Genomic DNA, 13,133 nt, shown 5'->3' with positions numbered 1-13,133 from the left:
GGGAAATACTTACTGCTCCTGTGCTGCATCACCCTTTCCTCTTCAAGGGAAAAACCGACGCAAACAAGAGAAGTAGCAAGAAGAATCCCTGGCGTTGCGGGGAAGGACTTTTGTTGTCGTAGCACACCTCATGTGCATGAACTAGAGTGGCAAGATCATGGCATGGGCACACCTCAACAACCAAAAAACAGAGGAGAGGGTGGGTAGGGGCGAGGGTATATATAGGCAGCACTTTAGTCCCGGTTTTTGTCTAAAACCAGGACTAATAGCCTACCCTTTAGTCTTGGTTCTTGCCACAAACCGGGACTAATGCTCCACGGCAGGCCACGTGGCAGTCGCTGGATCTTTAGTCCCGGGTATTGCCCCGAACCGGGACTAATGAGGTGAACCGAACCGGGACGAATGCCTGACATAGGTCCCGGTTTTCCTTTGAACCGGGGCTAATGGTATTTCGGCCCTCGGCCGAAAGACCCTTTTTCTACTGTTGCTCTTCAGGATGAGCAACGTCTCAGAGTGTATCTTGAGGAGACACAAAACTTGGACCTTGCCAAACTAAAGAAAGACCATGATCAAGCTAAAGCTCTTGTCACTACAAGAAATATGCTCACACATGATGTTTTTTAAGAAGTCGTTGATGAATTCATCATAAATCTATGATGATTTCATCCGAGATTGTCGTAAACCATTTGAGGGGATCAAATGTACATATAAATTACGACGATGTGAGTCAAAAATGTCGTAACCACATAAGATGAGATCGTCATAACTTTTACGACGATTATAAAAATGTCGTAACACTCACAACCCTTCCCATGGATCGATGACATGGCGTCCATCCATCCATCCATCTCTCCATCCCACATCCATCCATCCATCTATCTAGAAGGAAAAAACTGAAAAAGAGATAACCCCACCCACAACCCAAAACCCTAGCTCACGTCCCCCATCCCGTTCTTCCTCCCTCGTCCCCATCTCCTCGCAGCCGCCGCCTCCTCCCCGTCCCCTCCCCCTCCCGATCCCCACCTCCTCCCCATACCCTACGAAGATACAGTGGCGGTGACCGGAACACGGCGATGGGGCAGCGCGGCGGGGCCTGCTGCTCGACCAGTCGTGCGGGATCCAGGAGGACCAGGAGGTGTACGACGACCACGGCGACCCGTCCGGGGCCAAGAATCGCCGCCGCCGCCTCAACCAGGCCAAGGAGCAGTGGTACGGCCCTCGATTGCCCAGAGGGTTCTCCGTCGCAGTGCACGTGCGCGCCGGCCTACCGCCGGGCCATCAGGCGCGCCTGCCTCACCGCCTCCGCCGTCGTCCTCTGCAAGGTCCGCTCCCCTCTCCTCTTTACCTCCTCCTCCTATTCCAATGTAGAGCCCTGGTTTCTCCGTGCTGCCTGTGCCGCTCGGATTCATCGACGCGCCCTCGCCGAGTGTTCCAGCGCGGGGGATTTTATTTTGTTTTGGCTTGGATGGCGAGGGTGAAGAAGAAAATCATTCGGATTCCCATTGATTTGTAAAAAAAATGAGATCTCTAACCAGCTACTACTAACTCATCATCCAATCTACTAACTGTTGGATTCAGTAGTTTATTTCTTAATTGTTTTAGTTGTGCTTGTCTGTGTTTTTCATGGAGCCCGTGATGTTATCAAAATATTTGCTACTCTTGATGGGGCAACGACCCCATTTGATGATCACAACCACCAAGATCTCTGAGGCCCTTCAAATCATCTTATATTTTTTTGATGATTCTCTGTGCCTCAACATGGAAAGTCCTCGGATGCACCAATTCGAAATGATGGAACTCAGCTGCTTCGTGCTTCCCTGTGCAACGCTTGTAGCTCCCCTTGTACTGACCTGCTTCTCCATGTATTGCTGTTAAAACAATATCACTGTTGCTTCAGATTCGGTTCAGGAAACACGAGAATGCATATAATTTCAGTAACATGCGTAGAGTTTTTTTTACAGCTTTGCTCTGACAACAAACCCAACATCATTTCAGTACCATGTGTGGAGAATATATATAAAAAAGGCAAAGAAAAGCTAAATCCGAAACTTAGGTTTTGTAGAGGTAGTATAGTTTCAGGCCAATTAAGATTTGAGACCTTGGTGTGCTTCTTTTACATATAAGTCTGACGAAACAGAAGCAATATTGTTGCCATGGCTAATCAACAACAGGATGCGTGTGAGACAACCATACTGATAATCTAACTTAGTTTTTATCATGTGCTGAAACTTAAAAAATCACCTAATGAGAACACTCAAGGTCATAATTCCATCCTGGCATCCTCCTTGTTTTTCCAAAAAAACTTTTGGAGAACACCTAATCTGTCATATATGTTCTTCTACTTCTTTGTTTTGATTGATTTCGTTCATTACCAATTACTGAGTATGATTTGTGTTCCTCGTGGTATATCCTGATTGGCGGCGTTCTTGCCGACATATATGTTTTCTTCCTGCATTTGTGATCTGATTTTGGCGACCATGTTACTTCGAATCTGACATAGATTACTTCCGTTAGACCCTTGGATTCTCTGTATGTGCACTGTTCTTTTCCTATTATGTACATTATCTATTTGATTACTGAACAAACCATTGCTTGGATCTGGACATATGTCAGATTGAATTGGCTCACAAACAATTTTGTGAAAGGAGACTGAGAAGCTTCGACCTAGTCTCAGATCAGTCTAGGTGCCCTCTGTTCTCCAATGCCCTTGTTACTCCTAGCCCAACTGCACATGTTGAATTCGCAGATTTCAGCCTTCAGCCAAGAAAAGCCTAACTGGGCTCACATGCATGGGAATGTACTCTGTTTTGGAGCAACTTAAAAAGGATGCCTTCTAAAATCGTTAGTGCCCTTCTAAAGAATGCTTATTCCACTCTAAACCGAATAAAAAAATCTGACGGGACTGTCCATATATCTTGCACTGAATCTGACCATAAGCCCAACAAGAAACTAAATATAGGATGTGCTTTTGAATCGCTGACGACCCAAGTTTGCAAATAGACTATGGTCTTCTGATCTTTCAGCTTATTGTAGTAATGTTATTCCTTCTTATTTTCATTTTCTGGTTACTTATAAAGTTTGATTTTGTCCGTGGAACTAATAAAAGATCACATCCTTCCATATTTTAATTAGGGGAGGAAGTGGAATGAGTACTTGATGGCCTGTACAGGGAGATTCTCGGGGACAAGATGGTGTTCAGGCTCAACCAACTCGGCTGTTGGTTGCCCTCGCCGGCGACTTCTCCCTTTCCTCCTCTAATTGCGCAATGGAGTTGCCATTTAAGTAGTAAGAATAGCTTTTGCTCAGAAACTGTTTTGATTTGAAATCATCTTCTGAAGATAGAATTAGAGGCAGGGCTACGATGCTTTTTAGATAGTTCCAACAATCGCCTTTTGTAGGTGACACAATATAGTTTAGTTTGTTGATCGACCCTACTGAGACCCCTGTATTTCTCAAGTTAGAAATCCATTAAACTAGCTAAGAAAACTAGTACTCCCTCAGTATCAAAATATAAGATGCTTTTTGCCTAGTGAGGTATTATTTGGAAATCTAGGATAAATGCCAAGGACCTAGTTGTTATTTTGGCTCTGAATCGAATGGTTGATGTTGCGTTAGGCAAAACTAGGCGCGACACAGTTTTATTTCTTCGTACTCAAAAGTAAAAAGTGAATTTGGTGGATCTAGTATGGGAGATTAGTCTTTGAATCTGCATATCTTTTGTGAAATATGTCATATGCAAACATCTCACCGCGTTTCTCCTGGTTCTCTTTAACTTTAATTGTTTCTTTTCACGCTTAAAAAAGGTTTATTTTCCTTTTAGAAGTTTGCTGTGTATCAGAACATGTTTGTGGACTTTAACTACTGTATTCCAGATTATGCTACCAACCAAAATCAAATAATTAATTCAAATACTCCAGTGTTAGTTGCGATTACAGTGCAACAAAACAAACAACATCAACAACATGAATCTTGATGCAGTTTAGATGGTTTATCATGTGCAGATAGCCAAATACATGCAGGCTGTGGCGCCTATCAGAAAATAATGATGATAGTGCTACTGTGACTTTTAGTGTTTCTGTGTGGATTCTTGGTCTGGTTGTGGCTTCTTTTCTTGCTTGTTGAGCCCTCTGTTCCTGCTTACCTACTTGTGGTTGGCGCCTTGGCTGGTGCAGCAGCACAACACCATACCAACTGGAAAAACTGCTTCGTGTTTTAGCTGATTCTCGGCAAGTTCGGTCTCTGAATTGCTAAGTGGTATAGTAACTGATATTTTTGCCTGCTCTTAGTTTCTCTCAAGTCAAGTCTAGTCCAGTTAGGCTTTTTTTACTCTTGATAGGTACTACTGATTTGGACTGGTGTTTTCCTAAAATTATATGCTGGTTTCATCAGCTGAGTGGAAATGCTTCTGTTTCTTTTTGTATGCAGGTGGTACCTCAGAAAGAAGACTGAGGGATTGTGTGTTGAGGAAGTACGGTGATCTGAACTTTGTTCTCCCAGGTAGATGCATGCTTTCAATTCTGTTGGATCCATTCCATCCTTTTGATTTACTTCACTTGCAGTAGAATTCTGCCACTTTTCTTTTGTAATTTTCTGAATGAATTTGCAGTTATTCTTGCCTAGTCCACTCATATCACACTTCTGCCTAATTCAGTACAGTTGCACTTGCGCGCCTTGCCTAATTATGCTATTTGCTACTATGATTTGTATTTAGGAGCAAGATGAAATTGTTTTCTGACAATAGTAGGCAGGATTTACTGACAGTTTCCAATCCTCTATTTCTTCAGTTCGACACACTCAAGACAGAACTTGAACCTTCCCAAGCGTCGACAGTGGTACCATTCTGATGATAGACTGCATTTGCATCTGAAGAGGATCGGATGGCCACGTTGTTCTCCACTTCAAACGACCAGAGGGGCCTTGCCGCATCAACCTAAAAATTTCTTTCTCTAATTTCTGAAGCATAGCATCAACCTAAAAATGCAGCAAAAAAGAATGTAAACATTAGCCCTTTAGTATAACATGATTAGATCTCCAAAGCACATGGGTTTTGTTTTGGCATGCTTGTTTAATTTTTATTGTTATCTTTAGTTATCTACTACTCAATTATGCACAGCAACACAAGAGGTTGTTTCAAAGCTAGGTCAGAACTTAGAACAGTTCCTGTCATAATTCAAATGATACCTCTGTGCCATTCGGTACGAGGCCAGAAAGTGCAGACAAGAAAGTTGAAGGTAGCGATCACTAGTATATCTGAAGTAAATTTTATCTCTTCTCCAACAAAGCACAAAATAATCCAACCACGTTTGCTTCTCTAGTAGTTTGCCGGAATGCTTTTGTGGGGCAAAGGGCGTGACATGTGTGTGGTTGTAGTCACCTATTCATATGCTTGTAAATAAATTTTTTCAGTATAACTTCAGATTTTCCTGCTGCTGCTGGTGTCCTACTTCTCTCAGTCTATTTTCCCACGATTTTCCTGCTGCTGCTGGTGTCCTACTTCAGATTTTCCTGCTGCTGCTGGTGTCCTACTTCTCTCAAATTTTCTCAGTATCATTCATATAGGATCACAGCCTACTGCTCCTACTTCTCTCAGTCACATTTGTTTTTTGTACAATGAGGCTAAGTGCAGCAGGAAAACATCATTTTTTCAGATAATTATTGCTTCAGTATATTTACTTGGACCGCTTAATTATATTTTGTTGGGAAAAACACCACACACATGTTTCTTTTCAAAGACACAAACATGTCTTCATTGCTGACCTTCTAAATAGCACACCACCAATTTCTAGTTGTTGATTTGGCTAGCTGTGAGTGAGATTTATCATATATATCCTCTAGGTTCAGTTTTGAGTACAAATTAAACGCTCATGCTTGTTAGTACAAAAGTGCAAGTCTGATTAATTAACTATTTGAGAGATGCATGCTAGGGGCATATATGATTCTACACTTCTAAAACTTTTTAGTCCCTTACATACTTTTGGCTAGCTCATGTAAAACTGCAAGCAATTCAATAATGTGATATCTGAAACTACTTTACCATCTCTTACACGCAAGGTGCATGGAGGTAGGCTCAGCTTCGGTGTCTTCCATTGGACTGCCCCGCTACTGCCGGCGACGCTGTTTGGCATCGACACGGTGAGCTCCTCTCCCTCCTGTGCTCCGTGCCTCCTGTCCCCGGTTGCTCTGATGATCCTCGTGGCCTTCGAACCACGGTCATGGTGTGGGTCTATGGCCATCGTTCCATGGCTGTCTGGTTAGGCTGCTAGAGTCCTTTCATAATCATCATGCCACTGTTTGTTTTTAAAGTTTGCTCGTTTCTCTGCTTACCATGCTAGCTAACACTAGCCTACCTGATGCAAACTTCCTGAATATATGTATGGGTAGTTCCTGGTGGTCACTTATTATCCAAGGGAGTAGTTTTTGTACTTAACGAATGGTGTTTCAGCTAGCTTGCACCTCATTTAGCTACTCACTGTTATTGTTACACCTGAGATGATATTTTGTTCTTCGAAAGACGTTTTACAATTTAGCATTGCCATCTAGTTCTTGCGCCTCAACAATACATTACTTTGTTTGTATGCAGGTATACTAGAGCCCATAAAAGCTGGTATTAGGGATGCAAAACTAGGAGTGGGGAAGCAAGAGCAGGATGACTTCTTCACAGCGAGTGCTAATTTCTGTATTTTCTTTTGAGATTCTTCTGGGTTGATGCTTCAGTTGTGAAAACTGGTATGTGATTGTCAACTCTGAATCAGATGAGTTATTGTATTATGTAAACCTGGAGATGTATTATGTGATGTTATATGATGGATGATTTCAATTCGACTTGGAGTTTTCTTGATTTGAATATGAAATAGTGCTGCATTTAATATTGGACAAATAATTGGTTGAAAAGGCCCAATAAATAGAAATGAAATCAAGTTCTGGAAAAAAAAGTTGCTGAATTCAAAAATGAAAAAAGGCCAAAACTGAAACTGGACCAAATGTATTTGGACACTAAAAGGCCAGGGCCCAAAAAAAATTCAAAAAAGAAAAACTAAAAGTGGCTATAAATGCGCTAAGGCCCAAAAAGAAGCCGGAAAAATAAAACCAGCCCATGTGATCAATTGAAATAGGCTGGGCTGATTTCAGCTATGACGTTTTAATTTCGTCATAATTTTGCCACGTAGGACTGCCATGTAGGACTGGGTTAGATTGTCAACGACGATTTAGGATCGTCGTAAAGGTTGCGACGATCCATGAATCGTCGTAAAAGTTACGACGATTTTGATCAAAACATCGCTGCTGTTCATTTGTGGCGCTCTGTTTTCGATGCTTGGTTTTTCGTCGTGAGATCGTCGTAAACTAAAAACCATGATGATGTAGCGACGAAAATATAGCGTCGTGTATTAGCATATTCCTTGTAGTGTGTTGCGAGTCTCAAAACTAAAAGTAAAGAGCATGTTGTTGGCCATGCTAGTTTTAGTGATGACCATGAGATACTTTACAAGGCCCATAAAGCCTTGAAGGGTAATCAAGGTGGTCTCACGGGGCCTCATGCTCAAATCCATGTGAAACTAACCAAAGAGATTTTTAATTTATCCTCCTTTTATTTTAATTGATGTGCATGTGCAATTAACCCTTATTGTGAGTACACACATCTTGTTGATGAGGACGCTAAGTTGATGGAGCAACTTGAGTAGTAATGAAAAGAAATTTATAGCTAAGGAGGGACTTGGGTATATAACCAAGTCAAAGAAGAAGAAGAAAAGAAACCAATGCTTCCATCACCCTTAGATATGTATTTGTGAAGCAACGAAGAAGACTCGTAAGGACAAGGGGAAGAACAATAAAGGTGTGAGTGGTGATGCCACAAGGGGAAAACCACTCATCCCGATCATGCCGACGAATTTAATCCCTCTAATGTTCTTTGTCGTGTTAATAATAGGCATGTTTATGACCGATACTCACTTTGGCTCATAGGTGTAGATGCACCTATTTCCTAAATACACATTTTAAAATGTAAAAACAAATCAAGAAAATATCCTGCATGTATATTTGGACAATATATGTTCGTGTACAAAGTTTTGGTGAAAAGGACATTTGATGTGGCTTGTGTAAAGCAGTCAATTTTCAAGGCTTGATTATAATTATTCATGAGACATTTCTTTTATATTTTTTATACATACCGCGAAAAATGTTCTTTTTGTGAAATTCTGTTTGCAAACATAGAATGTCACGATGTACAAGCAAAATTATTGTTTGGAATTTTGTAACATTTCGAAATGTTATATATATATATTTTATAATAAGTGTATCTATACCTATGATCCAGAACACCACTCTCATGTTTATGACAAATATATTGTTTCTTCTCATGAATACACTGGATGCTCTATTTGGATTTCTAAGGCTCTTGTTATGAACAAGATATGATCCATTGAGGAATGAGTATCTAAAACCAAACCTTAATTGATGATGTCCTAGACTAAGGGTGCTAGTCACGCCGGCCTACTAGTCATGGCCGGTCAGAGGACACCGAGCCAACCAAAGAATGGGCCATGTCTATCATTGTCCCGGTTACCTCGAAGACTTGGCGCAAATTTTGAGAAATGTTCAAATAATTGGCAAGATTATCCCTAGATATAACTGACCTACATTACTAGGGAAATGCCTATAGGTAGATCATTAGTAGTAGCGTGGGGTGCGCAGGACGCGCCACTTTTAGTTAGTAGTAGCGTGGGCGCATAACACTCGCTACATGTAGCGCTGGAAAATCTGCAGCGCTACTGCTAATTAGCACTAGTGCGCGCTGGGTTTGGACAGCGCTATAAGTGATCCCTTAGTAGTAGCGATGTAAATATAAGCAGCGCTACTGCTAACTCAGACCCAACGAGTCCACCGATGCTAGATGTAGTAGTAGCGCTGCTCAAAATACAGCGCTACTGCTGAGCACCTTAGAAGTAGTGCTGGATGGAATAAAGCGCTGCTGCTTGCTACTCCTTGAGCTTGCTTTGGTTTTCCCGTGAAGAGGAAAGGTTTATGCTGGAAAGTAGGTAAGTATTTCCCTCAGTTTGTTGAGAACCAAGGTATCAATCGAGTAGGAGGAACAAGCAAGGCCTCAATCTTCGCACCTACACAAATTTTCAAACACTTGCACCCAACACTAAAAAGGGGTTATCAATCCCTTTAAGGTTACTTGCAAGGATGAGATCTGGTAGAGATAGATATAAAAGATTTCTAAAATGAAAAGTAAATAAATTGCAGCAAGATATTTTTGGTATTTTTTGTTTATAGATCTGTAAGTATAATACGGAAAATAGACCCCGGGGGCCATTGGTTTCACTAGAGGCTTCTCTCATGAAGGGAAATAATACGGTGGATGAATAAACTATTGTGGAGCAATTGATAGAAAAGCGAATAATTATGAAGATATCCAAGGCAATGATTATGCATATAGGCATCACGTCCATGTCAAGTGGACTGAAACGATTCTGCATCTACTACTATTACCCCACACATCGACCTACTCATGCATGCATCTAGAGTATTAAGTTCATGAAGAACAGAGTAACGCATTAGGTAAGATGACATGATGTACAGGGATAAACTCAAGCAATATGATGAAAACCCCATGTTTTTATCCTCGATGGCAACAATACAAATACGTGCCTCGCTACCCCTACTTTGTCACTGCGTGAGGACATCGCAAGATTGAACCCAAAACTAAGCACTTCTCCCATTGCAAGAATTACCAATCTAGTTGGCCAAACCAAACCAATAACTCTAAGAGACTTGCAAAGATATGAAATCATGCATATAAGAATTCAAAAAAGACTCAAATAATATTCATAGATAATTTGAACATAAACCCACAATTCATTGGATCTCGACAAACACACCGCAAGAGTATTACATTGGATAGATTTCCATGAATATCATGAAGAGCATGATATTGAAGAAAAAAGAGAGATAAGAAGCCGTCTAGCTACTAGCTATGGACCCGAAGGTCTGTGGTGCATTACTCATGCATCATCGGAGGGGCAATGGCGTTGATGTAGATTCCCTCCATGATCGATTCCCACTCCGGCAGATTACCGGAAAAGGCTCCAAGATTCGATCTCATGGGAACAGAGGCTTATGGCGATGGAAAAGTATTTTCGTGGCTCTCTTTTGTATCCAGGGAAGATTTGGGAATTTATAGGCCGAAGAATAGGGTTAGGAGTGCTGCCATGGGGACACAAGCCAGGGCACCCGTGTGGTTTCTCGCCACACGGCGCCTCTCCTGCCTTCATCTCCAAGTTTTCTGGGTTGCTTCTCGACCAAGAAAAGTAATTCCAAAGATTTTATTCCGTTTGGACTCCGTTTAATATTCCTTATCTTCAATACTCAAAAACATGAAAAAAAACAAAAACCGGCACTAGGCTCTAGATTAATAGGTTAGTCCCAAGTATAATATGAAATAGCATATTAATGCGTATAAAACATCCAAAACAGATAATATAATAGCATGGAACAATAAAAAATATAGATAAGTTGGAGATGTATCAAGCATCTCCAAGCTTAATTTCTGCTCGTCCTCGAGTAGGTAAATGATAAAAACAGAATTTTTGACATGGAATGCTACCTAACATGTTTATCCATGTAATATTCTTTATTGTGGCAGCAATATTCAGATCCATAAGATTCAAAACAAAAGTCTAATATTGACATAAAAACAGTAATACTTCAAGCATACTAACAAGGCAATTGCGTCCTTTCGAAATAACATGGCCTTAGAAAGTTATCCCTACAAAATCAAAATATCTCGCTATGCTCCATCTTCCCCACACAAAGTATCTAAATCATGCACAACCCCGTTGACTAGTCAAGCAATTGTTTCACACCTTTTATGTTCTCAAACATTTTCAACTCTCACGCAATACATGAGCGTGAGCCATGGATATAGCACTATAGGTGGAATAGAATATGGTTGAGGTTGCAAGGAAAAAGGAGAAGATAGTCTCACATCAACTAGGCGTATTAACGGGCTATGGAGATGCCCATCAATAGATATCAATGTGACCGAGTAGGGATTGCCATGCAACGAATGCACTAGAGCTATAAGTGTATGAAATCTCAAAAGGAAAACTAAGTGGTTGTGCATAAGATGAGAAATTCCACTAGTTATATGAAAGTGACAAAATAGGAGACTCTCTATCATGAAGAACATGGTGCAACTTTGAAGCACAAGTGTCAAAAAGATAGTAGCATTGTCCCTTCTTTCTTTCTCTCATTTTTTGGTGGGCATCTTTCGCCTTTTTTTATTTGGGATTCACTAGCCTGTTTTATTTTTTGTAAAGTCTAGAGACTCATCCCAACTTGTGAGGGAGTCATAGCTTCCATCATCCTTTTATTTCACGGGACAATGCTCTAATAACGCAAATTGTCACACTTTTATTTACTTACAACTCAAAAATTACAACTCGATACCTAGAACGGAATATGACTCTATATGCAATATGGAAGTGATGGTGTGTGTCATAGAAAACGGAACGGTGGAAGTTGTATGGAAATATATCTCGGAATGGCTATGGAAATGCCATAATAGGTAGATATGGTGGCTATTTTTAGGAAAGTATATGGTGGCTGTTTTGAGGAAGGTGGGTTTAATGCACCAGCAGAAGTTGCGCGATACTAGAGAGGCTAGCAAAGGTGGAAGGGTGAGAGTGCGTATAATCCATGAACTCAACATTAGTCATAAAAAACTCACATACTTATTGCAAAATCCTATTAGTTATCGAAGCAAATTATTAGACGCATGGTCCTAGGGGAAGGGTTGGTAGGAGTTAACCATCGCGCGATCCCTACCTCCACACAAAGGTTGACAATCATTAAACAAATGATGCTTCGACTTTGTTACATAACGGTTCACCATACGTGCATGCTACGGGAACCACAAACTTTAACACAAGTATTTCTTCCAATTCACAATTACTCACTAGCATGACTCTGATATTACCATCTTCACATCTCAAAATTATACGCAAGGAATCAAACTTCTCATCGTATATAATGCACTTTATATGAAACTTTTATTATATCCCTCTTGGATGCCCATTATATTAGGACTAAATTCATAACCTAAACCAATTACCATGCTATTTAAAGACTCTCAAAATAATACGAGAGTTTAATAATTTCTATAAAATAAAACACCACCATGCTCTAAAAAGATATAAGTGAAGTACTAGAGCAACATTGCCTAGCTCAAAAGATATAAGTGATGCACATGGAGTATTCTAATAAATTCATAATTCAGCGTGTCTCTCTCAAAATATGTGTGCAGCAAGGATGATTGTGGAAAACTAAAAAGAAAATACTCATATCATACAAGATGCTCCAAGCAAAACACATATCATGTGGTGAATAAAAATATTACCTCAACTAAATTTACCAATGGATTGAAGACGAAAGAGGGGATGTCTTCCGGGGCGTCCCCAATGTAGGCTCTTTGGCATCCTTTAATATGGCTTGGGGTGCCTTGGGCATCCCCAAGCTTAGGCTCTTGCTACTCCTTATTCCATAGTCCATCAAATCTTTACCCAAAACTTGAAAACTTCACAACACAAAACTCAATAGAAAACTCACGAAATCCGTTAGTATAAGAAAAATAAATCACCACTTTAGGTACTGTTGTGAACTCATTCTTTATTTATATTAGTGTAAACATTACTATATTCCAACTTCTCCATGGTTCATACCCCCCGATACAACCCATAGATACATCAAAATAAGCAAACAACACAAAGAAAACAAAATGTGCCAAAAACAGAATAGTCTTTAGGAATCCATACACTTCGAATACTTATGTAATTCCAAAACTTCTGAACAATTAGGAAAATCAGGAAAATTCCGATATAAATCTTGTGTAAAAATTTCATATCAAAAGCACGTTCCATGGAATTTAAAAAATTCCTAGACTGAGAGCGAAACTTTCTGTTTTTCAGCAAAATCAACTCACAAACACCATAGACAATCCCAAAGGTCTTAGTTGGATCATACACTAATTAAAACAAGAAAACAAAATTACTACAGAGGTAATAGTGTCTGCAACACTCAAAAACAGAAGCAAAAACAAAAGCATAAAAATAATATTGGGTTGCCTCCAAAGAAGC

At 40.3% G+C, this 13,133-nt stretch overlaps 2 non-coding genes across 2 annotated transcripts; both read left to right on the top strand.

Moving 5' to 3' along the window:
• Positions 1-1,468: 1,468 nt before the first annotated feature.
• Positions 1,469-1,550, top strand: LOC123414402. Its single transcript, XR_006614373.1, has one exon. It is a non-coding gene; the product is annotated as a small nucleolar RNA R12 (small nucleolar RNA).
• Positions 1,551-1,627: 77 nt separating this feature from the next.
• LOC123414384 lies at positions 1,628-1,713 on the top strand. Its single transcript, XR_006614358.1, has one exon. It is a non-coding gene; the product is annotated as a small nucleolar RNA SNORD24 (small nucleolar RNA).
• The last annotated feature ends 11,420 nt before the right edge of the window (positions 1,714-13,133 follow it).

The sequence above is a fragment of the Hordeum vulgare genome, chromosome 7H (genome assembly GCF_904849725.1).
Source record: "Hordeum vulgare subsp. vulgare chromosome 7H, MorexV3_pseudomolecules_assembly, whole genome shotgun sequence".
NCBI lineage: Eukaryota > Viridiplantae > Streptophyta > Magnoliopsida > Poales > Poaceae > Hordeum > Hordeum vulgare.
This window is presented reverse-complemented; position numbering and strand designations above follow the sequence as displayed.